This window comes from Crocuta crocuta, unplaced genomic scaffold, assembly GCF_008692635.1.
Source record: "Crocuta crocuta isolate KB4526 unplaced genomic scaffold, BGI_CrCroc_1.0 scaffold32, whole genome shotgun sequence".
Taxonomy (NCBI): domain Eukaryota; kingdom Metazoa; phylum Chordata; class Mammalia; order Carnivora; family Hyaenidae; genus Crocuta; species Crocuta crocuta.
In genome coordinates, this window is record NW_027529424.1 from 13974293 (window position 1) to 14001434 (window position 27142).

General features: G+C 40.0%; 1 protein-coding gene across 8 annotated transcripts in view; it reads right to left on the reverse strand.

Annotated features, from left to right (window-relative positions):
• ZMYND11 (zinc finger MYND-type containing 11) overlaps positions 1-27142 on the reverse strand; it is a 133948-nt gene that overhangs the window by 91898 nt on the left and 14908 nt on the right. The window contains exon 1 of one of the 8 annotated variants that reach the window (XM_077758556.1): positions 24454-24517. The exons of the other annotated variants lie outside the window; for them this stretch is intronic. The gene's annotated coding sequence lies outside the window, so the exon portion shown is untranslated. Of the gene's footprint in view, positions 1-24453; positions 24518-27142 lie in introns of those variants that run through there. 8 annotated transcript variants of the gene reach the window in all.

A 27142-nucleotide genomic window follows, 5' to 3' on the forward strand; every position in this document is an offset into this window, starting at 1 on the left:
TCTTAACTACAGAGGACACTGATGGTTTCCAGAAGGGAGGGAGTGGGAGAGATGGGTGAAATATGCGAAGGGGATTAAGAAGTATACTTTTGAGCACCAGGTGATGTATGAAGTGCTGAATCACTACATTGTACACCTGAAACTGAGATAACACCATAGGTTTACTATGCCGAGATTAAAATGAAAAAAAAAAAAAAAACCAACTGGCCAAAGATGTATGAATTTATTTCATATTTCTAAATTCCATTATGTCTATCCTCATGTCAGTACCGCATTGTTTTGATTACTGTAGCTTTGAAGCAAGTTTTGAGATAGTGAAGTGTCTGTCTTCCAATTTTCTTCTTTTTCAAGACTATTTTTGCTATCCAGGGCCCTTTCAAATTCCACATGAATTTCAAGACTGGCTTTTTCGTTTCTGGAAGGGGAAAAAAAAAAGGCCACTGGAATTTCCACTTGGATTATGCTGAACTCTGTACTGCTTTGGGTAATATTTAGTCTTCTCATCCATGAACCCAAGATGTCTTTCCATTTATTTTGGTCTTCTTTAATTTCCTTCTGCAATGTTTTATAACTTATAGTGTACAAGTCTTTTGCCTCCATGGTTAAGTTTACTCCTAGGTATTTTGTTCTTTTACATGCAAAGATGAATGGAATTGCTTTAATTTCCTTTTCTGATTGTTCACTGCTGGTGTACTGAAAACCAACTGATTACCCTAGAAGTTGGCTGAACTTATTAGTTCTAATAACTTTCTTGTGGATTTCTTTTGAATTTTCTAAATAACAGGATCATGTTATCAAATATAGTTTCAGTGCTTCTTTTCCAATTTGCATGCATTTTATTTCTTTTACCTGTCTAATTCCTCTCGCTAGGATTTCCAGTACTATGTTAAATAGCAGTAATGAAAGTGGGCATCTTTGTCTTGCTCCTGACCTTAAGGAGAAAGCTGTTAGTCTTTCATCACTGAGTACAGTAGTAGTTTGGGTTTTCATCAATGCACTTTATCATGTTGAGGAAGGTCTTATAAGTCCTAGTTTTCTGACAGTTTTTAACTTGAAAGGATTTTGGATTTTGTCAAACACCTTTCTGCATCAATTGATATAGGTTTTCCTTCATTCTACTAATGTGATATATTACATTGATGGATTTTCTTAGTTCATCCTTACATTCCTACTATAAGTTTCACCTGGTCATGGCATCCATTTATGTGCTACCCAAAATTCATGTGCTAAAAACCTAATGCCCAAAGTGATAGTATTGGGAGGTGTGTCCTTTAGAAGAAGATGAGGGTGGAGACTTTATGAATGGGATTAATGTCTCATAAAAATAGCCCCAAAAATGTCCCTTGGCCCTTCCACCATGTAAGACAGAAGGAGAATTCAATAGTTCACTGGGTTAGAAGGCCCTCACTCAACCCTGCCGGCGCCCTGAATGGATGCCCAGCCTCCAGAACTGTGAGAAATAAATGTCTGTTGTTTATAAGCCACCCAGTCTGTGAAACTTTGTTACATACAGCAAACCAAACAGACTAAGACACTGGTTTTGCCATTTCATAAAATAAAAAATATTTTAATCACAATAAAATGGACACAGTATCAGAAATAAGCTGTTATGGTAGGAAAAAGAAGAAACAATACAATGAATATTTTTTATGTATCTGAATTTATTCCCTTTAAAGGACTTATCTTTATCAGTCTCTGAATGAGTATTTGCCATGAACCATCAAACAAATAGTATCTACCCTAGCATTTTAAAAACTATGAGCTATAGGGGCACCTGGGTGGCTCAGCTGGTTAAGCATCCGACTTCAGCTCAGGTCATGACCTCACAGTTTGTGAGTTGGAGCCCCACATGGGGCTGTGTGCTAACAGCTTAGAGCCTGTAGAGCCTGCTTCGGATTCTGTGTCTCCCTCCCTCTACCCTTCTTCCCCTGTTAGCTCTCTATCTCTTCCTCAAAAATAATAAACATTAAAAGAAATTTAAAAACAAAACAGCAAAACTATTAGCTACAGCCATATTTTGGTTAATAATATTTGAAAGTTAGGAAATCTATGAAAATTGAGATAAAGTTATTAATTTATACCTGTTCTTTAAAAAGCCATACATGTAATTACTGCACTTTGAAGAAAACAGAGTTGTGTCTGCCTAGTTAGGCGTACATGTTCATTAATTGTTGGAAATCTGTAATAAAATTTACTACACAAAATATTACATTCTGATAATAGCAAAGTACCTGCCCATGAAAACCTGAAAAGATGAACTGAAAAGAAAAAACATGTTTGAAGGCATCAAACAACTAACAAAAAAGTACTGAAAACTTACAGAATTAAAATTGAGGAAAACAGAAACAAAGAGGTAAACCCTGTGTGTAGAGAATCACATTTCTCTTATATAAGCACCTGGCGGTTTTGAAAGAAGCAAAGCTTTCAGCAGACACAAGGCTAAGACGATTAAAATCAGCACTGAGTGCCTACCATTGGGAGGAGGGGATATTGTAATCCTCCCCAATTTTAAATTCAGACATCAAAGAGCTGCATCCAATGAGTGAGAAAACTTATAAAGAATTCAGTCTTCAAGTATAAAATAATTACCTAGCAAAAACTGAAAGTAACTAATTAACTACAAAATTACCATTTTTCTTAAACTTCAAATCATCTCAACTGCTGATGAGATTAATGTAATCCAGGACTTCTGGAGCCCCTGGCTGGCTGTCAGTCAGAAGTAAACCTAAATCCTCTCTGCAGAACATCCTCCTGAATTTCAATTCATTCCTATAATTTTTCATTACAGGATCTAGAACACACATAAAAATAACCAAATCCACAAAGAGTAAGACAGTATCACCAAAGGACAAGAAAAGCAAAATGAAAATAATACAAACTGCAGGAAGAGTGCTAGATGGTACAGGATCAGACGTGGTCTTTAAAACAACCATGCTTGTTGGGGAACCTGGGTGATGCAGTCGTTAAGCACCCGACTTCAGCTCAGGTCATGATCTCACGGTTCACCTTGTGTCCAGCTCTCTGCTGACAGCTCAGAGCCTGGAACCTGCTTTGGATCCTCTGACTCCCTCTCTCCCTCTGCCCTTCCCCTGCTCGCTTGCTCTCTCTCCCTCAAAAATAAGTAAATAAACATTAAAAAAACATTTTAAAAAATAACAATGCTTGAGATGGCCAAGAAATTACAAGACTGAAAACTTCAACAGAGAACACGAAATACAAAAAGCTAAATGGAAAGGGCAGAACTGAAAAAGTACGATACTAAAGCACGCAGTGAAGGGTTCAGTACCAGATACAGATGAAAAGAGAGTTCATGAACCTGAGGACTATTTTCAAAAGAAAGCATCCAGACGAAAGCATGGATCAACAAGAGCACGAGGCATACATGGAGATAAGGTCTGACTTGTATTTCATTGTGACCCTAAGAACCAGAGAAAAGGAAGAATGAAGCAGAACGGAAACTGGTTGATAATCTTTCATAACTGCGAAGGACATTCAGCCTCAGAATCAAGAATCCTTCCCAGAAAGTAAAAGCAAGTGAACACAGAAAACTGCACCTAGGCATTTCACAGCAAAACTGCTGGAAACCAATGATAAAAGGGAAGGGTTTAAGACCCCAAAGGAAAAGACATGATTACCCTCAAAAGCAGACTTCTCAAAACCAATGAAGTCAGAAGATAAAGAAATCCTGTCTTCAGAGATCTCCAAGAAAATACCTGCCAATCAAAACTGCTGTCTACAAAACTGAAAGCTGAATAAGGTACCGTGTATATGAGCCAAGACTTCACCACGGCAGACCGACAATGTAGACATTCCTCGGAAAGAACAAGAATCCCAGAGGAAAACTCAGAAACTGCAGAAAGGGACTAAGAGCGATGAGAAGGAGACAGATGTAGGTAAATGTAAATAAATACTGATTGTACAAAACAGCAACAAAATGTCTTCTAGGTCTAGAACACACTGCCTTATCAGGAAAAACTAAAAATTTTTATTAGATTTGATATATCAAGGACAAAAGATACTGCCTCTAAAAAAACATGTAAGCTATCAGAAGGAGGTTAAAGAATACAAAATGCTTTGGGGCGCCTGGGTGGCTTAGTCGGTTAAGCGTCCGACTTTCGCTTAGGTCATGATCTCGCGGTTCGTGGGTTCGAGCCCCGCGTCGGGCTCTGTGCTGACTGCCGGCTCAGAACCTGGAGGCTGTTTCAGTCTGTGACTCCCTCTCTCTCTGACCCTCCCCTGCTCACGCTGTCTCTCTCTCTCTCCTAGAAATAAATAAAACATTTAAAAAAAAAAAAAGAATATAAAATGCTTTAAGAACACCACTACCAACACAACAAAGAAGAAATAAAAAGGAGCAAGATGAATACAGAATTTTATGATGACAGATTAAAATCCAAATATATCAGTAACTACATTAAATCTGAACAGTGTGGCTTCTGTAAGAGACAGAGGTTCGGGCCTGGATGTAAACAGCAACTCATCTGTATGCTGCTCACAAAAGACAGATCTCAAGTATAAGGACACAAAGTTTGTAAAGAAAAGGTTAAAAAAAATACCATGCAGAATTATTATCAAAAAGAAAGCTAGGAAGAGTGTAATAACAAAGTGTTACTAAAGAAAAACAGGGTAATTTCATTATAATAAAAAGAGTCAACCAGGGGCGCCTGGGTGGCTTAGTCGGTTAAGCGTCCGACTTTCGCTTAGGTCATNCAAAACACATATAGCAAAACAACTGACAAAACAAAGAAAAACAAACCCAGTCATAACAGATTTTAACATACTTCTCTCAATAACTGACAAAGGAGAAAACTAGTAAACATAGAAAAGATTTACGAAAACATTTAACCAATTTGACCTCATTTACATAAACCTTTGCGGTCAACAAATGCAGAACACACATTCCTTTCAAATACACCTGGAGGGGCACCTGGGTGGCTCAGTCGGTTAAGCACATCTGACTTCAGCTCAGGTCATGACCTCACAGTTCGTGGGTTCGAGCCCCGCGTCGGGCTCTGTGCTGACAGCTCAGAGCCTGGAGCCTGCTTCACATTCTGTGTCTCCCTCTCTCTCTCTCACCCTCCCCTGCTCATGCTACTTCTCTCTCTCTCTCAGAAATAAATAAAACATTAAAAATAATTTAAAAAAAAAAAACAAAGACACATGGAATGTTTACAAAATTGATCGCACACCGGGTAAAGCAGTCTCAACAAATTTCGAAGGACTGAAATTATAGTTTGCTTTCTGCCCACAACAGAACTGAAGGAGAAATCAGTAACAAAGGATAGCCCCAAAATTGCTATGTTCTAACATTATAGGTTGATGAAAAAAAATCACCAGAAGAATCAGGAAATTTAATGAAAGGAATGAAATAGAATCATCAAAAGTTCTAAGATGTACTTAAAAGGAAATTTACAGCCTAACCGTGTTTATCATAAGAGGAAGGGGTACTAAAAACCAATAATCTAACCATCCATCTCAAGAAAATCTAAAATAAACCAAAATAGAGGGTGGAAATTACACACACACACACACACACACACACACACACACACCAGAAATCAATACACTATACAACAAACATAAAAAAGAGAGATTCAATAAAAGGAAAAACTGTTTCTTTGAAAAGAAAGACAAAACTGATAAGCCCTTGCTTAAGCTCCAAAACTATCAAAACAGACACAAAGAAACAGAAAATCAGGGGCGCCTGTGTGGCTCAGTCGGTTGGGCGGCTGACTTCCACTCACGGTTCGTGGGTTCGAGCCCCATGTCAGGCTCTGTGCTGACGGCTCAGAGCCAGGAGCCTGTTTCAGATTCTGTGTCTCCCTCTCTCTGACCCTTCCCTGCTCACTCGCTCACTCGCTCGCTCTCTCTCTCAGAAAAAAATAAAATGTTAAAAAAATTATTAAAAAAAAAAAAAAAGAAAACCTGAATAAGCCTTTAACTATTAAAAGAGGTTGGACTGATAATTAAAAATTTTCCCACAAAGAAAAACTCCAGAACCAGACAGCTTCACCTTATAGTCTATCAAACATTTCAAAAAGAGGAAAAAAAAAAAACACTAATCTTACAGAAACTCTGACAATAGAAAAAGAGGAAATATGCCCATAAGTTGTTATGTGACAACAATGTAACCTTGATATCAAAACCTGGAAAGGGTCACCACTGAGAGAAAATTATAGGCCTTATAGGTCATTCATTTTCATGAATACAAAAATCCTAATCAAAATATTAGCAAATCAAGTGAGACATTTGTAGAGTACAATACAGTGTGACCATGTTTTTAAGAATCCTAGCAATTCTTTTAATAAAAGAGAATAATCATAAAATCAGCTCAATAAATGCAGAAAAACGTTGGATAGAATGCTTCAACCATTCATGACACTCAAAGCAAAATCAGAATATAGGGGAAACTTCTCTATCTGAAAAAGGGTATCTACATAAAATCAACAGCAGAAAAACCAGACTCAATGAAATGTTGACAATTTTAGCTCTACAAACGAGCATGAGTTGAGTTACCCGCACTCACCACTTTTATTCAACACTGTATCAGAAGATCCAGTCAGTGCAATTAGGCAAGAAAAAGAAGATTATGTATGGATGGAAAAGAATAATTAAAATTGTCATTCAGAGATGACACACTTCTCTCTATAGAAAAATCCCCCCAAAAATCTACATATGAATTAAATTAATAAATGCCTTTGAGAATATTAGTGGACAGATCTGTACAGAAAACTACCTGTATAGAACGGAGAGAATAAAATGAAGAAAGCACTGCTAAGAGAGTGATTTAACAGCCAGGAGAACAGAGAGGAAGTGGGGCTCAAGTACATCTCAGGTCTCAAAGTCTCAGAATTGTCGCTGAACTCAGCTAAAAGCCAAGTCATCTGTTGCATGTTAGAAAGGACATAAATGGACTTCCTGCCTAGCACCTGCCTTGTTCTAGCAAGCAATCAAGTATCGATTAGTTTCACTGTAGCCAGACCAGTACCAGTAACACTTCGCTCAAAACAAGTATGTAAATTCCCTCTTTCCTCTTTAAACACTCTAACCTCTATTTCTCTGAAGCACACTATTGACTTTAGTCAACTCCGTGTCTCCCAGATGGCAATCTTTAAGATCCCAAATAAATCCACACATTTTATTTTGCAGGTTGCAGTTTTGCCTTCCATTGATCAACCCTAGTAACAAACAATAAATAAATGAAAAAAATTAAAAATGTATAATGTCACCCAAAAAGTCAGATCTAGGAATAAATGTAACCAAAGATATACAAGATTTCTATCCAGAAAGCCATGAAACATTACTGAGAAAAAGTAAAAATGACTTAAATAATAGAAGAATATGTTCACAGATTAGAAAGAATAGTATTATAAAAATTCTTCCTCAAATGGATTTAAAATTCAGTGCAAATCCAATCAGTGTTCTAGAATTTTTTTGTGCATAAATTAACAAAAGGATTCTGAAATTTATACAGAAATTTAAATGGTCAAGAACAGCCAGTAATAAAATAAAAACAACAAATAAGTAACAAGACCATAACAAATAAGATATAATTGGAAGATCTGACACCATATATCAAAATTTATTGTAAAGTTACAGCAATTAAGAGACCAGAACAGTCATAAATTCATGGAAACTAACAAAGAACCCAGAAACAGATTCACGCATCTGTGGAAGGACACTAGATTTATGTGACAAGGAAAGCACTCAGAGCAGTGGATTTAAGGTAATGCTTTCCATAAATAATGCTAGGTCAACTAGACACCCATATGAGGAAAAGAAAATCAGACAACCAGTACAACACCCACCAAAATTAATTCCCTACAGATTACAGATACAAACATATAAGCTTCTAAAAGAAAATGTAACATACTATTTTTGTGATCTTGAAACGGGGAAACACTTCTTATACAGTATATCTACAAACAGTAAATTGCTAAATGGGGATACATTAAAATTAAGAATTCATTTAAAAAGAGGTATCATTAGGACAGTAAAAATGAGAGCCATGGGACTCCGGCGTACTCTACTAATTGTAAAGTTGTACACTGCTTTTGAAAACAGTTTGGAATTATAGGTTAAAGTTGAACATTCTACCCTAGGTATATATACTCAACAGAAATGCAGGCACATGATCACCAAAAGGTATGCTCAAGAATTTCAAAGCAGCGTATTTGTAAAAACACTAAACTGGAAGTAACTCAACCTCCACTATCATTCGATTAAATAAAAATACTGTGGTTTAGTCATACCATGAAACATAACAACAACTACATAACAGTGAAACTGAATGAACTAACTAAATGTAATGATTCCCTGGAGGACCACTCACAAAATAATACATGATAACCAAATACAGTAAGTTCAAAAACAGCTAATCACAGAAGTTCTAGGACCAGGGCAGTGAAGAGAAGGAAGAACTCTTCCTCCACATTCTGCAATGCTGTCAAGAGTCTGTTTCTCCACCTGCGTTGTGATTATATGCGTATATTTACTTAGCGATAATTCACTGAGCCATGCATTATGCTGATGTTGCCATATTCCCATTCCTGTATGGGTATATCTTTCTTCAAATTTTTTAAGAGGCAGAAAAGTAATACAATATAGACAATACCCATTGAAAAATATCATTTGTTATTGAAGTAAATCACAAATAGTGTTGTACACATATCATTTTTCACATAACTGTGGAAAGAAACTGGGACTTATAAACACGAGCTATTAATAATTCTGTATTCCTTGAAAATTGCCTTAAATTTTTAAATTAATAACACCAAACCATTTCCATCTAGATTGTATATTTATTTGCCAACTGGAAATCTGTAACACAGATGTTAAAATAAAAGACTGAATCATACACAAAAGCTTAAGTCTGTGTGTCTTACTACCTTTAAGCTAAGCCAGGCTGAGCTTTCTCGAAGAGAACAGATGCAATCAGACACATTCCAGGGACAGCCTGCCAATCAGAGAAGGGAAAGTGATCTCCAGAGATCTTCAGTGGACGGCTGTGGAACGATGAAGACACATCACCTTGCTCGTCCTCACCTATTTCATGCTCCTTCAAGGGAAATGGCAAACTCTACTTTCAAGAAATTTCTGAATTATCATAACAATGCGTCTGTCCTAAATTTATGTGGTGCTTCCCTTTCTCACTCACTAAAACCAAAATGCACCACAAAGAAGGAAGGCGTGGGCTCCAAGAAGGTGGGGGTAGGTGATGGCAGGCGCCTCTAGAAACTCTCATCTGCCCCCTAAACAGTTTAGTTGGAAAACATCAAACCAAGGTACTCAGGGTTCACTTATTATTTTATGCTATAAGACTTGAATCGATGCCTAAAAGGAGCATGAAGCCTTTAAAAGGAGTATGTTGCACTTAATTCCTGGCGTAGGACCATCAGATCTGTAAACAGACCGGTTAACTTAAAAGACTATCACTTGAGGAGCCCCTGGGTGGCTCAGCTGGTCAAGCATCCAACTCCCGATTTTGGCTCAGGTCATGATCTCACCATTCCTGAGTTCGAGCTCTGTGTCAGGCTCTAGGCTAACAGTGCAGAGCCTGCTTGGTATCCCCTTTCCCCTCTCTCTCTGCCCGTCCTGCATGCTCCCTCTCTCATAATAAATAAATAGACTTTTAAAAACTTCTCAAAAAGACTACTACTTGAAAATGTAATGGATTTATTAGAGAAATGCAAATCAAAACTGCAATAAGATACTACCTTACAACCATTAGATGGCTACTATTTTTAAAAAGGCAGAAAACTAGCATTAGCGAGGAGGTAGAGAAAAGAGAACCCTGTGCACTGTTGACAGAAATGTAAAATACCAGAGCCACTGTGGACATCAGTACTGAGGATCCTCAAAAAACTATAGACAGAATTATCATATAATCCAGCCATACACTTCTGGGTATATACCCCACAGAACTGAAAACAGGGTCTTAAAGAGATATCAGTATACCCCATATTTACAGCAGCATTACTCACAACAGCTAAAACATGTGAGCAACTCAAGTGTCCATCCACAGGTGAATGCATAACAAAACATGGCATTTACATAAAAGGGAATGTTATTCAGTGTAAAAAGGATCTTCTGTAACATGCTACAACATGAATAAGCCAAGTACATGATGCTGAGTGAAGTCAGCCAGCCATACTGCACAGTTCTGGTCCTCGGAATGGTCCCAACCAGTCACAGCGGAGCAGTGGGCCCCAGGGGCTGGGGGCGGAGGGAGGGAGTTAGCGGATAATGGGTAGTAGAGTTTCGGTGTTATAAGATGAATAGGTATGGGACGGACTGCAGTAAATTTTATGTGTATTTCAGCATGATACAAATTTCTTCAATATGATAAATTTGAAGGTCAAAACGGAATCCTTTAATTGATTCTTGGGTTTTTAAATGCCTTTCGTAGTACTCTTTTGCAATAATCATTTACTGCCAGTAGACTTTGTCCTATTAAGTTAAAAGGTTCAGATAATTGTATTTGAGTTTTTAAATCCTACTGAAAAACATTTTTTAGGTTTATTTATTTTGAAAGAGCAAGCCTGGGAGGGAAAGAGACAGAAGGAGGGAGGGAGGGAGGGAGGGAGGGACAGAATCCCAAGCAGGCTCCATGCTGTCAGCACAGAGCCCAATGAAGGGCTTGATCCCACGAATCAGGAGATCACAAGCTGAGCCAAAACCAAGAGTCGGACACTTAACCAACTGAGTCACCCAGGCACCCCTAAATCCTATTTTAAAGTACTATAATTTTTAAGTTACAACTTTAAAGTACTATAATATGTATTAGTGTTCAGTACTAGCAAAACCAAGATTCAAGTTCCAGCAGATGCATCATCCGACACCAGCCAACAAGGGACCACCCATCCTGTGTCCTGCCCATGAATTTAAAAAGGAATATACACTCTTTGCAGAAAACATGTAAGAGGCACAAAGTCAAATGTTTTTCCTGATTTTGTGCATCATGGAATTTTATAGACTTAACAGCCCACTTTTAGGAGAAATAGTAAGAATACTTAGCCATAAAGATACATAGAATCTAAGACTCCTTTTAAAGCGCATGTCTTGCCAAAGACTGTGGGATGGAGTCTGAATGTGCGTATTTTCTTCAACTTCACAAATGAGTGTGAAAAGTAATGAGAAATCCTGATGGGCAACTAATATGGAATCCATATAAACTATTTGTTGATAAAAAAAAATACATCAGGTACGCAGCATGCCAAGACCAGGGTGCAGGACGCTAACTCAGCCTCCCGGTAGGTGGACAGCACACCATCCGCCAGGGCTCTCAGACCACTGCCGTCACGTCACGTGCACTTCCACTCCCTCGCAAACATGCAGTGCACACCCATGGCGTGTGCTCTGTGGGGCCCAGCCAAGCCCTCAGGGACCACAGCCTATGCGCGAGGGGCTGCTCAAGGGAGCCACAGAAGGCACCTGGACCTGGATGCGAGAGGAGCATGAGGAAAGACGGGCCGCCGGTCCTCAGGGTAACAGTGATAACCAACCGGCCGTCTGTCCTCAGCCAAACACACTGAAAACCAGGGACTACCACTTGTGTCGGAATCTGCAGAATCCGTGGAGGAGCCACAACCATCCAGTAGGCCCCTGTGCTCACTCCTGGCTTTGCATGAAGATCAGTGGCCTTGTTCAAACCAAAACCGAAAACAGTGCTCTATCTCTCTGTCACAAGCCCTCATGGCCGCCACTGCCGTCTGCTGCGGTCAGAGCCCGAACCACCACTGAGAAGACCTACAAAATTCCTCCAGTTGTTATTAGCCCAGAAAGAAAACACCCTGTATGTGAACTGGAGCTCTGGCTTATACAACCAGGAAAAGCAAATCTGATTTCAAAAAGGGTTAAAGAGGAGGAAGGGGGTGGGTAAGAAAGAGGGTGGAAGGAAGGGAAAGACAGAAGGAAAGGGGGAGGCAGAGGGGGAGGTAGGAGAAAGTTGAAGGAAAAAAAAGCAAAAGGAAAGGAAGGCCAACAGGAGCTCTGGGAAATAATGGGTTTTTAGGTTTAACCCCGGCTACAGCGTACATAATGCATCAGACAGGAGAAAAGATCACCAGGACTTGATTTGGGGCTGTGAACAAGGGTTAGGTGAATGTCGAGGTTTCTGGCTTACACAGCATGTTGCACTGGGGTGTTTTCAACTGGGGTGTGAAATTTAGGATGAAGACCGTGACAGCAGAAGGTAGTGTTGTGGGCTCTGGGTTTGGACCTACCAAGTCCTCGGTATCTCTGAGACATCTCAAGAAAGGTATGGAGTAGTGCGGTCAGGGTACTGAGGAGCCGAAAGCACATGCTGACCGAAACCATCGTGGCTCATCGCACTGCCCAGGAGAGAACGGGATAGAGAGACGCACTGGGCAGACATCTACCGGTGAGAAAAAGAGATGAAGGACACTTGGCCTGGGGAGAGAAGACCTGACCAAGGGACACATCCGGGAGAGCCGCCTTGACAGGAGTCAGTGCAGACAGGATTTCAAGGGAGGAGGAGTGTTGCCGAGAAGTCACAAAAAGAACTGAAAAGCACCCACCAGATTTAGCACAAGGCTGGTCACTGGTGATTTGCAGCAAGAACTGTTTTGCCCACAGCCAGACTGGAATGGCTGAGTGGGTAAGTGGGTGGTGGAGGAACAGAAATGGGGAACAGAACACACTCCAGAAGACTGACCGAGAAGAGGCAGCAGGAAAGAGATGGGTGTCACATGGTCGGTGGTTTATCTGAATTTTTATCCTCATTTTACTTAAATTCGCGTGTAAGATTTCTTTTAACCAAACAGTCCCAACCGTCCCAGTCTTGGTTTTTGGTACCTACCTCAGTATCTATAAATAACATGATCATCCTACCCTTATCGACAGGCTTCCTACCCTATGTCAGCTCATCCCTTTCACACACATTCCTCCCCTCTCACCCTTCCTTTTATTTGCTCAAGAAAGCCATACCCCAACTTCTGGTTAAATCAATATTCAATGTCTGTATTTCCAGGAAGGTGCAAACACTACTCATAACTGGGACAAGAGTCACCCCCTCTCCATGCACTGACTCACCACTTTCAACTCCCAGCTCGCTGCCTTTTCCTCCCCAGGACCCCAGGTTCCACCGGGCCCCCAACAGGGTCTTCCCCAGGCAGAGAACAGGGTGATGGTGGCGCTCTCCTCTCTTCCCTTCGTTGGAGGAACAGTCCTACATGCCAGTCATCCCGAGCCGGCGAACTGCTTCCCGGATCTCACCCACGCTCCCCACTGTCTGCGATGGGAACACAAGCCTAGCAGCAGAGTTCCCTCACGGCCAGAAGTGGGAGTCCAGACCACCTCCTAACACCCCTGTTTTCAGTGTGGCCTCAGCCACTTTCAGGTGGGCCTCGAACAGAATTGCTGTGGTCTGTCCCTTCTAGTTCTGCAGTACAGGGGAGGGTAGTGGGTGAGCTGGGCACAGTACTGCACAGAGTAGGACGAATCACCCTGTCATTCATTAACCCAAGCCGCCGCCCCCCACTAATTCTAATTCCGGAGATTCCCCTCCTTGGGGGCCCAAACTGGGATGCTTCTTGGTCGTCCTTGTACAGGGAGCACGCAGCTACCTGCCTGCTAAATCAAAACACTTCACCCACTTCTTTCCAGTTTACAAAATGCTTATGATAGCTCTTCTATGCCCTAGTCTAGCTCATGCACTTTGTCCTCACATATTTAGGTACTCTTTTTAACGGGATTTCAGGGGAAAAAGATGCATGTTCAATTCATTAGGTTTTGCCAAAAGACACATTTGACCTTGTATTTCAAATGCAAAAGACTTGAAAATGTTTGAGATCCAGTAAGATTCACTGGAAAGGCTAAGGTGGACTATCCAAGAGGGAAGGAATAGGTAACCTCCCTGGAAAGCCAGAAGATGAATCCAAACCAGAAAAGGAATAATTAGCCTTTACTATGAACGTACCAGAAATATATGGAAATGAGAAATAATTCTAGTCAGATCTGAAAAAACAAACATTTCCAAATCTAGTGAATACCAAGGAAAACACTCATTTTGTACTTGGGAGTACTCCACGGCACGGAGATCAATACATAAGAACAGTTAGTAAGGGGGCCTGGGTGGCTCAGTCAGTTGAGCATCAGACTCTTGGTTTCGCCTCAGGTCATGATCTCACAGTTCATTAGACTGAGCCCCATGTCGGGCTCTGTGCCGACAACGTGGATCCCACTTTAGATTCTCTCTCTCTCTGCCCCTCCCCTGCTCATGCTCGCTCTCTTGCTCTCTGTCCCTCAGAATAAATAAAGACTTAAAAAAAAAAAAAAAGAATAGCTGGTGAAAGGACAGTCCTAATTTTCTATTGCTCCATCACATAAGGTGGGGAAATGGTAAAGGGCCCTGCAGTCAGCCTCCAGCTGCTGAAACATAAAAGCTGCTGTCATGTGCTTCCACAGCCATCCGCACTGGAGCTGCCGGGACTGTTTTCACACAGCATAATTCTTGTAACTGCTTGGTCTACTTCCTTCCAGAATGCGTGTTCTGTAGGACAGAGGCTCATCACTATCCAGCATGATGTCCTACAACCCTGACACACAGAAGGTAGTCAACAAGTATTTGTCATATGACTAAGTCTGAATTTAATAATCCTGAAAGAGTGCAAAATAAAGTAGCCTGTGAAGGCAAATAAATGTATCTATCTCAATAGAAATTTGGGGAACAGACTGGGTAATTAAAACCTTTCCATCGTGAAGAACGGAGCTAGAAGTATCACACTTCCTGACTGCAAACTTCATCATGTAGACAGCTAAGACTGCTGTGTGGTACATTGTGAAGTTGTGAAGACAGTACATCCTAAGAGTTTTCACTATGAGGAAAATCACCTTTTTCTTTCTTTCTGTCTTTCTGTCTTTCTGTCTTTCTGTCTTTCTTTTGTTTTATTTATTTCTGAGAGAGAATGACAGCATGAGCAGGAGAGGGTCAGAGAGAGAGGGAGATAACAGGATCTGAAACGGGCTCCAAGCTCTGAGCTAGCTGTCAGCACAGAGCCCGACGCGGGGCCTGAACCCACGAACTGTGAGATCATGACCTGAGCCAAAGTTGGACACTTAACCAACTGAGCCACCCAAGCACCTCAAAAATCACCTTTTTCTTATTCCTTTATTTCTTTTCATATCTGCAGAAGATGACGGATATTAAATAAACTCTATGGTAACTGTTTCATAATACAGAAGTCAAATCATTACATGTATACCTTAGACTATACAATGCTGTATGTCAATTATTTCTCAGTAAAACTGGAAGAAAAATTCTTATAGACAAAAATGATTACAAAACTACTGGTATGAAGACATGCTAATGAACCACAAAAGAGAACCCAGAAAAAAGCCCACACATATATGTTCAATTACTTTATGGCAAAGGAGCCAAAAATACACAATGGGGAAAGACAGTCTCAAAAACAAGAGAGCTACTGGCAAAAGGATAAAAATGAACCATTATCTTATATCATATACGAAAATCAACTCAAAATGGATTAAATATTTGAACCTAGGACCTGACACCTTAAAACGCCTACAAGAAAATATAAGGGGTAAGCTCCTAAACACTGCTCCCTCAGCAATATGGTTTTTTTGTTTTTTTTAAACCAAACCAAAGGCAATAAAAGTACAAATAAACGAGTGGGACCACATCAAACCAAAAGTCCTCTGCACAAGACACAAAACCATCAACTAAATGAAAAAGCAATCTATGAAATGGGAGGAAATACATGCAAATCATGTATTTGATAAGGGGTTAATCCCCAAAATATACAAATAATTCATGCAACCAAAAGAAAACAATCCAGGGCTCCTGGGTGGCTCAGTCGGTTAAGTGGCCAACTTCACCTCAGGTCACGATCTCGGTTTGTGGGTTCAAGCCCTGCGTCGGACCCAGTGCTGACAGCTCAGAGTCTGGAGCCTGCTTCAGATTCTGTGTCTCCCTCTCTCCGACCCTCCCCTGCTCACACTCAGTGCGTCTCTCTCTCTCTCAAAAAATAAACAGTTAAAAAAAAAGAAAAGAAAAAACAATCCAATTAAAATATTAGCAGAAGGTCTCGATATGGCATATCTCCTCTTACTGCACTCGATTTTATTGTGCTTCACAGATACTGCATTTTTTACAAATTAAAGGTCTGTGGCAACTCTGCACAGAGCAAATCTATCGGTGCTATTTTCCAACAGCCTTCACTCACTTCATGTCTGTACCACACTTTGGTAATTCTCAAAATGTTTTTCATTATTATCATATTTGCCATGATGATCTGTGATCAGTGATTCTGACTTGCTGAAAGCTGAGATGATAGTTAGCATTTATTAATATTTTAAAGTATGTATAGTGTTTTTATAGATAACACTACTGTACACTTAACAGACTATGTTGTAAACATAACTTTTATATGCACTGAGGAACCAAAAATTTCATTTCACTCTACTGCAATATTTGCTTAATCGTGGTGGACATTTTCCCAAAAAGACATCCAGATTGCCAACAAGTACATGAAAAGGTGCTGAACGTATCAGTAATCATTAAGGAAATGCAAGTCAAAACGACCATGAGATATCACCTCACACCTGTTAGAATGGTTATCATCAAAAAGACAAGAGATATCAAGCGTTAGGAAGGATGGGGAGAGAAAGGGAGCCCTCATGTACTGCTGGTGGGGATGTAAACTGGTGCAGCCAGAACCAAAAACAGTACAGAGGACCCTCAAAAAAGAGAAAAAATAGAACTATCATATGACCCAGCAATTCTACTTCTGGGTATTTATTGGAAGGAAATAAAATCGCTATCTCAAAGCGATATATGCACCTCCATGTTCATTACTGCATTAATTACAACAGCCAACACACAAAAACAACTTACATGTTCATGGACAGATGGATAATGAAAATGTGATACACACACAACCTGGAATACTATTCAGCAATAAATATGGAAGTATGCCCTGCCATTTGCAACAACACAGATGAACCCTGAGGACATTATGTTAACTGAAATAAGTCAGACAGATACTCTACAATCTCACTTACATGTGGAATCTGAAAACAACCAAGCAAGCTCAGAGACACAAAAGGGGTGAAGGAGGCTGAAAGGTACAAACTTCCAGTTCTAAGATAAGTAAGCTCTAGGGATGTCAAGGACAGCATGTAACCATAGTTACTGATGCTTTATTGTGTATGTGAAAGCTGCTAAGAGACAGTAAACCTTAAAAGCTGCCATTGCAAGGGGAAAAATATGTACATGGGGTGATAGAGGTTAACAATACATAAATTATATATTTATATATATAATTTCACAATATATAAGTATACTGAATCATGCTGTACACCTGAAACTAATATGTTATATGTCAACTGTATATGCATTAAGAAATTTCACAGGGGCACCTGGGTGGCTCAGTTGGTTAAGCATTGGACTTCGGCTCAGGTCTTGATCTCGCAGTTCATGGATTCGACCCCCACATCGGGCTCTGTGCTGACAGCTCAGAGCCTGGAGCCTACATCAGATTCTGTGTCTCCCTCTCTCTCTGCCCTTCGCCCGCTCTCTCTCTCTCTCTCTCTCTCTCTTAAAAATAAACATTCAAAAAAATTTCATTTTGCATTTTGAACATGTCAAAAACAAGCACAAAGAAAATGACAACCTACAGTTTTGCCTTCTCTAGATTTCATCAAAAAAATGGAAGTCTGCAAAGAATCAAATTATGAAAGATCTGAGTTATAACTTCTCTTATAAACAATCGATTAAACAAAATAGGCATATCATCTTGATCTAAAAATTTTAGAAGTGCAGTGTGAAACCCAAACTGTTAGTTTTTCTGCCTTGCCCTAACAATTTCAATTTTACCCTAAGTGGGTAATGTGTCCAAACCTAATGAATATTAATGTACAGAAATTTTTATTAAAACCGCTAGTATTTTACACTTCTTACAGCAGCATAAATATAAAAAGCTTAAGCTTTCAAAATGTGGAAACCTGGGGCGCCTGGGTGGCTCAGTTGGTTAACCATCCGACTTTGGCTCAGGTTATGATCTCAGGTTTGTGGGTTCCAGCCCCGCATCAGGCTCTGTGCTGACAGCTCAGAGCCTGGAGCCTGTCATCGGATTCTGTGTCTCCCTCTCTCTCTGATACTCCCCTGCTCACGCTGTCTATCCTTCTCTCAGAAATAAATAAAAAACATTAAAAATTTTTTAAAAATAAATAAAATGTGAAAACTTTTTATTTAAAGAAAAAAAAACCTTTCCCTCTCACAAGAATGTCATCTGCAAACAAAAGGGAGTAAAGCTAGTAACTATTCATTGGTACAGGGACAGAAAGAACTGGTAAGATATAGAAGACTGAAAGATTACAAAGATGTTGGGTTTTTTTTCACATTTTGTAACGTAAGATTAATTAAATAGAACACAAACGTCTCTCTCCTTATAAAGGAGACTTATAAGTATCTCATGAAAATACTATACAAGAAAGAGGTGTACATATTTGCTTTTAGACACCACCACTAATTTTGCATTTCTATATTGCCAGGCCAAGGAAAATTCTTTGTAAATGAGCAGAGGAGGGGCAGAGGGAGAAAGAATCCCAATCCAATCCCAACACAGGACTTGATCTCATGAACCCAGAGATCATGACGGGAGCCGAAATCAAGAGTCAGACATTTAACCCACTGAGCCACCCAAGCGCTCCCGTAAGGAAAATTATGGGAAAAACTTCATTGGAAGTTTATGAAGTTACAAGCATGTACATTGTAATTTTGGCATAACTTTGTTTTCTCTTAATTGAAGTGGTTTTTTTAAGTTTTTATTTTAATTCCAATTAGTTAACAAGCAGTGTTATACTAGTTTCAGGAGTACAATCTAGTGATTCAACACTTCCATGCATCACCCAGTGCTCCTCATGACAAGTGCATCCTTAACCCACATCTTCATCCCCCACCACCTCTCTTCTGGTGACCATCAGTGTGTTCTCTATAGTTAAGAGTGTTCCTTGGCTTGTCTCTCTTGTTCCCTTTGCTCATTTGTTTCCTAATTTCCACATGTGAGTGAGATCATATGGTATGCATCTTTCTTTGACTTATTTCACTTAGCAAAATACTCTCTAGCTCCATTCATGTCGTTACAAATGGGAGATTTCTTAACTACTTTTCCTAAAGTATTTCAAATACCTAAACATTAACTCTATGATATTAAAGGAAACTACTATTAGCTGTCTACAGTAGTTCACACAAAGCATACCTAATTTTGTTCACTAGGCAGGAAAGAAAAGAGAGAAGCAGCCCTATGGTAAAATCTCTTCAGGAGCAAAGGCTTTCATGATGTGCTCATGTTAAAAACCAGTCTTCAGGGGCGCCTGAGTGGCTTAGCCAGTTAAGCGTCTGACTTTCGCTTAGGTCATGATCTCGCGGTTCGTGGGTTCAAGCACCGCATCGGGCTCTGTGCTGACTGCCAGCTCAGAGCCTGGAGCCTATTTCGGAGTCTGTGTCTCCCTCTCTCTCTGACCCTCCCCTGCTCACACTGTCTCTCTTTCTCCTAGAAATAAATAAAAAAATTAAAAAAAATAAAAACAGTCTTCAGTTCATCGCGCACACAGGTTTACGAGTGCCCCTTTGCCTAGCACTGATGTAGGCACTTGGGACATGGTGGAGAACTCAAAAGGGGGGGACAGACAATACACATAAAACAAGATGAATTCAGATAGTACCAAATTCTATAAAGAAAATAAAACACCAGGGTGAGGGCTCCTGAGAGGATTAATTTTACGTGTCATTTTCACAGGCCACCAGCCCAAGGCTGATTAGACAGTTTCTGGGTGAGATTAACATCTGAACGGGTGGACTCCGTAAAGGGACTTCCCTCCACACAAAAGCAGCCTCCTCAGATCCATGGGGGACCCATGCCCTTTCTTTTTTGTCTCACTGTGAGGAGTGGCTGGCCAGCTCATCTCATCTCCTGACTTGGGATGGGGATTTACACCATCAGCTCCCCTGGCTTTCAAGCCTTTGGACTTGGACAGGAACACGACGCCACCTTTCCTTATAGATTTGGGGACCCCCCCCAGCCTCCGTAAACACAGAGCAAAACCAGTCTCCGTGTGTGCGTGTATGCGTCCTGTGGGTTCTGCGCCCCTGGAGAACGCTGCCTAGTACCGCTCCTTTACACTGGCTGGTCATGTTGCCATGGTACTGTCATTAGTGATCATTCACCAGGTATCTGTAACCCTTGTACCTGGCACTGGTAGGACTGCACCCCCCCCCCCCAAATTAGGTTTGGCCACATAACTAGATTTGGCAAATGGAATGGGAGTAAAAAGGATCTATGCCAATTCCATTTTGGAAGATTTAGGATCTTTCCCTCTGATAGGCTATGCTCTTTTTACTTTATGACATGTGTAAAGCCTGATGGTGGCTGCTGTGTCACCCTAGGTCCGAGAATGAGGACAGCATGCCACAGCGCTCCCAGATAGGGGCATGTCAGATGAGCAAGAAGCACTGTTCTTTAAAGCCACTGAGATGTGGAGGATACTTGTTACGGCTGCATAACCTAACCAATCCCGACGATCCTAGGATGTTAGAGAGATTCTATTTGAGGTTAAGACCTGAATGGTGAAAGAAAGCTAGTCACGTGTAATAAATAGGCCACAGTGAGAAAGACTGGGATGGAGGAAGGCAGAAAGGACAGTGACTGTAATGTGCAAAGAGACAGAGAGGTGGGCTGAGATCCGAAGTCCAGAGTAACCACACCAGTGTGCATTTCCACATAATTTCAATAGGCAGAAAGAGAGAGGATTTTAAATTTCAGTAGAATAGGAGGGGCAACATAATCTGATTTAAGAAAGTAATCCTTAGATGACAGAATAAAGACCTTCCTATTCTACCCCCTTCTCTAAAATTAACAAACAAAACAAACATCTTTGATGAACACCTACACACACACACACACACACACACACACACACACACACAGTAAAAAGACAAATTATAAATGTTCTGGCCAAAAAGTGAAAGATCAAATTTACACAGGGAATTTACACAGGGGTGTAGTGATGAGAAGCAAGCCACCAGCCTACAACTCCGGGAAAATTTGGGAATAGGAGCCAGCAGGTGTAGGGATAATCAGGGATGCTGAATAAATGGCCTTATTTTTTTTCAATGTTTTAGTTAATTCTGAGAGAGAGGGAGGGAGGGAGGGAGAGGGAGAGAGAGAGCGAGCATGAGCAGGGGAGGGTCAGAGAGAGAGGGAGATACAGACTCTGAAACAGGCTCAAGGCTCTGAGCTAGCTGTCCACACAGAGCCTGATGCAGCGCTCAAACCCACGAACCGTGAGATCATGACCCAAGCCGAAATCGGACGCTTAACCGACTGAGCCGCCCAGGCGCCCCTAAATGGCCTTATTTAAATAGACTGGATAAGCAGCAACTATGCTCCTGCATGTGCAGTGCCATCAGGCAGGTTCAGCCAGGCCTCCACCCATCCTCATCCCTAAGGGAACAGGAAACACAGGCTATGAATAGGCAGAACCAGAAAGTGCACCTGCAGCAAGAAGGGTAGTGGTGATATACAGACAAAAAACAGAAGGTTTGATAAAAAGCTACACAAGGATTGTAAATACCTGGCAGCTCCTTTCTACCACTAAATTCCAGGTACCTAATCTCAGGCTCAGGCAAGAGGCCAAATGAGAACTTCGTGGAGAAACTAAATTAGCCCAGACACTGATGTCTGAGGGAACCGAAGAAGCAGCCATGTAGTCCACTGACATCCCTCTCGTAAAGCCCACAGATAAAATTTCAACTAGCTTTCTACTGTCTCACCCTTAAATATGGACAGACAGCCAAGGATCACCAGACATTTGAGGACAATTTCTCAATAAAAGAAAGAAAAAGGTCATATCATGCAAACAGAAAACCAAGGGGGGGGAGGTTATGGGAGGACATGAGACTTATTAAATCAAACAGAAAATGCAGGAACACTAAAGATTTTCACAATACACATAACTAATAACATCAAAGAGATGGAAAATAAAATGCATCTATGAACCCATAAATAGAATACTATCAACAGGAATATTGAGAAAATTTTTAAAGATGATGAATAACAAGTTCTACTAAAGGAATAGAAGATAACTTTAGGCTATGTCCCATAAAGCTTGAACAAAAAGACAAGAAATGCACAACAGGAGACCAGAGGAGAAAATCTTACAGGTGACACAGTATCTGAATAACAAAAGTTTCAGAATGAAAATCTGGAGGAGAGAAAGTAATCCAAGAAGTAACTCAAGAGAAGAACCTAGCACTGAAGACAGGCGTGTGCAGGCGGGAAGGGCCCATCAGGAGCCCAGCACAGGAACGGCAGGGCGTTTCAAAGCTCAGAGCACCAGCGGGGGGCAGAGGGGGCCCCAGGCTGCCACAGTCTGAGACGTTTCGGATTTCTCAACAGCAAGTAGAAGCTAGGAAAGGATGGAGAATGCTTTCTAAATGCTGAGAAAAAATTACTGTCAACCCAAATTTCTACAACTATTCAAACAATCAACCAGTGAAGGTTGAATTTACTGTGGAGAGATTTTCCATTTACACATCACCCGAAAATGTATGCCCTATGCACACCTTTTCCAGAAGCTATGAATACGAATAAATACACCATAATAAAGGAAGACCCAGGGACCCTGTGCTGTCTAGGAAACAGGACTGAACAGAGGAAGCAGACAGAGGAAGTGCCTGGAGCGGGTGCTCTAAGGCGGACCCTGAGAGAATCCAGTCCACATCAGGGAGAAACGAGAGGGATCAAGGTGAAATGGAGACTTTCTTAGATTCAATAAACACACAAATTTATACTATAAACAATAAACAACACATAAATTCATGGATATCCTTGCAGAAATCTTAAATAAAATTTTTACAAACAGAACCAAACTGCACATTAAAATAAACGCAGTTTTCTAGGAATGAAATGATGGTTCAATATTAGGAAATATACTAACATAATTAACATGAGAAGAACTAAGAATATGACCACCTCTGTAAGTGATGAAAAAGCACTTGACAAAATTTAACCTTCATTCATGTAAAACAAAAACAATGAATTCAGGGAACTATATGTACATATATATGTTGGTAGCGACAAAGCCAGCATTAATGAAATGTCAGAGAATTCTCTGCTAAAGTAAATAAAGAGTTATGGGTCCTCACTACATTGTTCTCATTTAATACTGCACTGGAGGTACTTGCCATGGCAGTTACACAAGAGGAAGCAACAGGAAGAACAGAAATTGGTGGCAAGAAAAGGAAGCACTACGTCTACTTGCACATGCAGATGGTATGATTATATATCCACAAAACTAAGAATAAAAAATACAATCGAAATACTTTATTTAATAGGATAAAAAGTTAACATGCAGCAATGTCTTCATACATATGAGTAAGTTAGAAGAAATACAAAAATATATCCCATTTACAATAACAAAAGGTAAAAGAAAATGAAATATCTAGCGGTCATAAACTTAAAGAAATACACAAATCAATATGGTGACAGTTAGAACATGCTCCTAAAAAACACAAAGGTATAATTGAATACATGGAAAGATATCATGTTCTCGGGTAGAAAGGCTCAGGATCCTCAAAATGCCAATTCTTTTTATGCTAATTTATGAATTAATACAATTTCAATTAAAATACTCAAAATTGTTTTCTGAAGAAAGAAAACTTTCATAAAACTTCATTAGGAAGAATAGCAAGATTTTTCAAAAAAAGAAAAATAATGAGGAAGAGCTAGCCCTACCAGGAATTAATACATAATTATTAATAAATATAATTAATACAGTAGGATACTGGCACATGAAACGACAAGAGATTAATAGAACAAGATAGAAAGTTGAGATTTAGTCCCAAGTGCTTACAGAAATCTATCAGAGTAATCTGAGACTCCATTTTAATAAACCATTTCTCACCCATCAGCCTAGTGGATAGAGAAGAGCCTGGCAACAGCCTCTGCTGTACAGCAGCACAGCACCAACTCTCATCACACCCTGCTGGTAGGGAAACAAACACCATGGTCTGCATGTGAGGAAGGCGGTAGTAACCACCAAAACCACGTATTCATTTACTAGCTGGGCCAGCAATATCACTGGCACAATCACATATGATGTGTGCAAAAAGCCGTTTATTATAGCGCTATCTGTAGTATTAAATAGGGGGCTGGTTAAACATAGCATGGGGCACCCACACAGTAGAGTACAGCAAGTATACAAAAGAATGAGTGGCCATGTAAAAATGCAACCAAGAAATGGGGTTCATGAAAATTTAAAGCTTTTGTGTTTCATAGAACAGCATCAGGAAAGTGAAAAGAAGATCCATAAGGGAGAAACTATTTGTAAATCATGCATCTGATAAAGGACTTCTATGTATACTCTATAAAAAATTCTTATAATTTGATAATAAAAAGCCAACAAACTTACAACATGGTCAGTGATATGACAAGGTATCAGGATATGAGAGGACATTTCTCCAAAGAAGATAAACAAATGACCAACAGCCACATGAAGAGATGCCCAACATCATCAGTCACTAGGAAAATGCAAAACAAAACCAAAGTGAGATATTACTTGACACTCGTAAGAAAACTCTACTCAAAAAACAAGACAATAACAAGTGCAGACAAAGACAAAGGGAAGTTGTATCCTCACATAACGCTAGTGGGCATGTAAGATGAATAAGTGGCTTTCGAAAATAGTGTGGCAGTTTCTCAAGAGAGAAGGAAAAAAGTTGGCATATGACCCAGCAGTTTTTCTAGGTAAATGACCAAGAGAATTGAAGAGATGTTGGTCAAATGGTATAAACTTCCAGTTAAAAGATAAGTAAGTTCTGGGGGTGTAATGAACAGCACTGTAATTACAGTTAACGATACTATATTATACACCTGAAAGTTGCTGAGAGGCCAGATCTTACATGTTCTTACCACAAAACAGAAATCATGATGAGATGTGATGGAGGTATGGGGTACCTCCATGGTATAATCATACGGAAATATATAAAGTATCAAATCAACACATGGTACATCTTGTTATAGCAATTATATCTCAATCAAAAAGAAAAACCTGGGGCACCTGGGTGGCTCAGCTGGTTAAGGGCCCAACTTTGGCTCAGGTCATGATCTAACGGTTCGTGGGTTCGAGCCCCACATCAGGCTCTGTGCCGACAGCCAGCTCAGAGCCTGGAGCCTGCTTCAGATTCTGTATCTCCCTCTCTCTCTGACCCTCCCCTGCTCACGCTGTGTATGTGTGTGTCTCTCTCAGAAATAAAAACATTAAAAAAATAATAAAAGAAAATAAAAAAAGAAAAACCTACGCCCAACAAAACTTGTGTGGGTATAGACATAGCAGCGTCATTTGTGATAGCCAAAAAATGAAAACCACTCAAATATCCATCAACAGATGACTGGATAAACAAAATGTGGTCTATCCAACAGGTTAGTGCTCATACAACAGAAAACTCCTGAACCATAAAACGGAAGGACACCTGCTACATGGGTAAACCTTGAACACGATGCTCAGTGAAAGAATCCAGACTCAAATGGCCCCGTGTCCTAGGACCTCAATGACAGAAAATATCCAGAATGAGCTCATTTGCAGAGACAGCAAGCAGCGGAGGGGCTGCCTGGGCTGGAGGAGGGGAATGGGGAATCTGTTAATAGATTTGGGATTTTCTGCTCAGATGTGAAAATACTCTAGAATTAGTGAGTGAATGTGCTGCACCACCTAGAGAATGTGCTGGAAACCACTGAACTGTGCACTTAAAACACAAGTCACAGAAGCCAAAGGACACAGCTTATTCACCTAAGACATACACAAAAGTAGAATTACATGAGTCTTCTGTGCTTCAATAATAATTAACATTTTGCCATATATATTTTTTTAAGTTTATTTATTTGAGAGTACAAGTAGGGGAGGGGCAGGGAGAGGGAGACAAAGAATCCTAAGGAGGCTTTGCATGGTCAGTGTGGATGGAGCCCAATGTGGGACTCATCAAACTCAGGAACCATGAGATCATGACCCAAGCTAAAACCAAATGAAATGTTTAACTGACTGAGCCATCCTGGTACCCCTTTGCCATTGGTTTTTAATTTTAATGTTTATTTATTTTTGAGAGAAAAAGAGAGAGCACGTGCAAGTGGAGGAGGGGCAGAGAGAAAGGGAGACAAAGAATCTGAAGCAGGCTCCACGCGCTGAGCAGCCAGCACAGAGCCCGACTGGGGGCTCGAACCCACGGACCACTAGATCATGACCTGAGCTGAAGTCGAACACTCAACTAACTGAGCTACCCAAGTGTTCCCTGTCATATACTTTAAACCTAAATTATTTTCCTCAAGTTCCCAAGACCTAAGTATCAAATATTCAATACTATACATGGTAGCGTATCCTTAATGACAGAAAATAACAATGATTAAGAAAATTATAGAATCTGGTTTAAAAAAACTTAACCTTTTTATAACATCCTCCTCTACCACCAAAAAACATCAAAGAAATGACATTATATACCGCCAAGTTTCAAATATCAAGAAAAGATCTGTACCTACATAACCTAAAATATTAAGATCAAGGTATTTTTTCTTTGTGTTCTTAATCTGACTCAAATTACTTTGTGCTTTTACTAGGTAAGTACTCTGACTCATGTGCTGGATAGTGATGAAAATGCAGACGACATTATGTTGCCTCTCAAAAGAATATAATCCACCAATCTACCTCCAAACGTATGGTTTTCACACTATCTAAAAAGGTAACAGCACTGGTTGAGGTTTTTTTTTTTAAATAAGGGTCTTTAAAGTATGTATCATATATATTTATATTCATGTTAAGAAATCAATCGCGTGACAAGGAAAAAAGCTTTTCCAACAAGTTACAGTTACAGGACTCACATAAATAAAGCAACTAAAATACAAAAATGGTTTATCCTTATTTAAAAACAAGATGTATAAGAATTGTTGAATGATATTATATACCTGAAACTAATATAAACTGTATCCTAACAATACTGGAACTTAAAACAATTAAAAACAAGATGTATAAATCCTCCAAATAAGTATGATTTTTTCAATTTTTTTTTTAAATTTATTTTTGAGAAAGAGTGTAGGGGAAGGGCAGAGAGAGG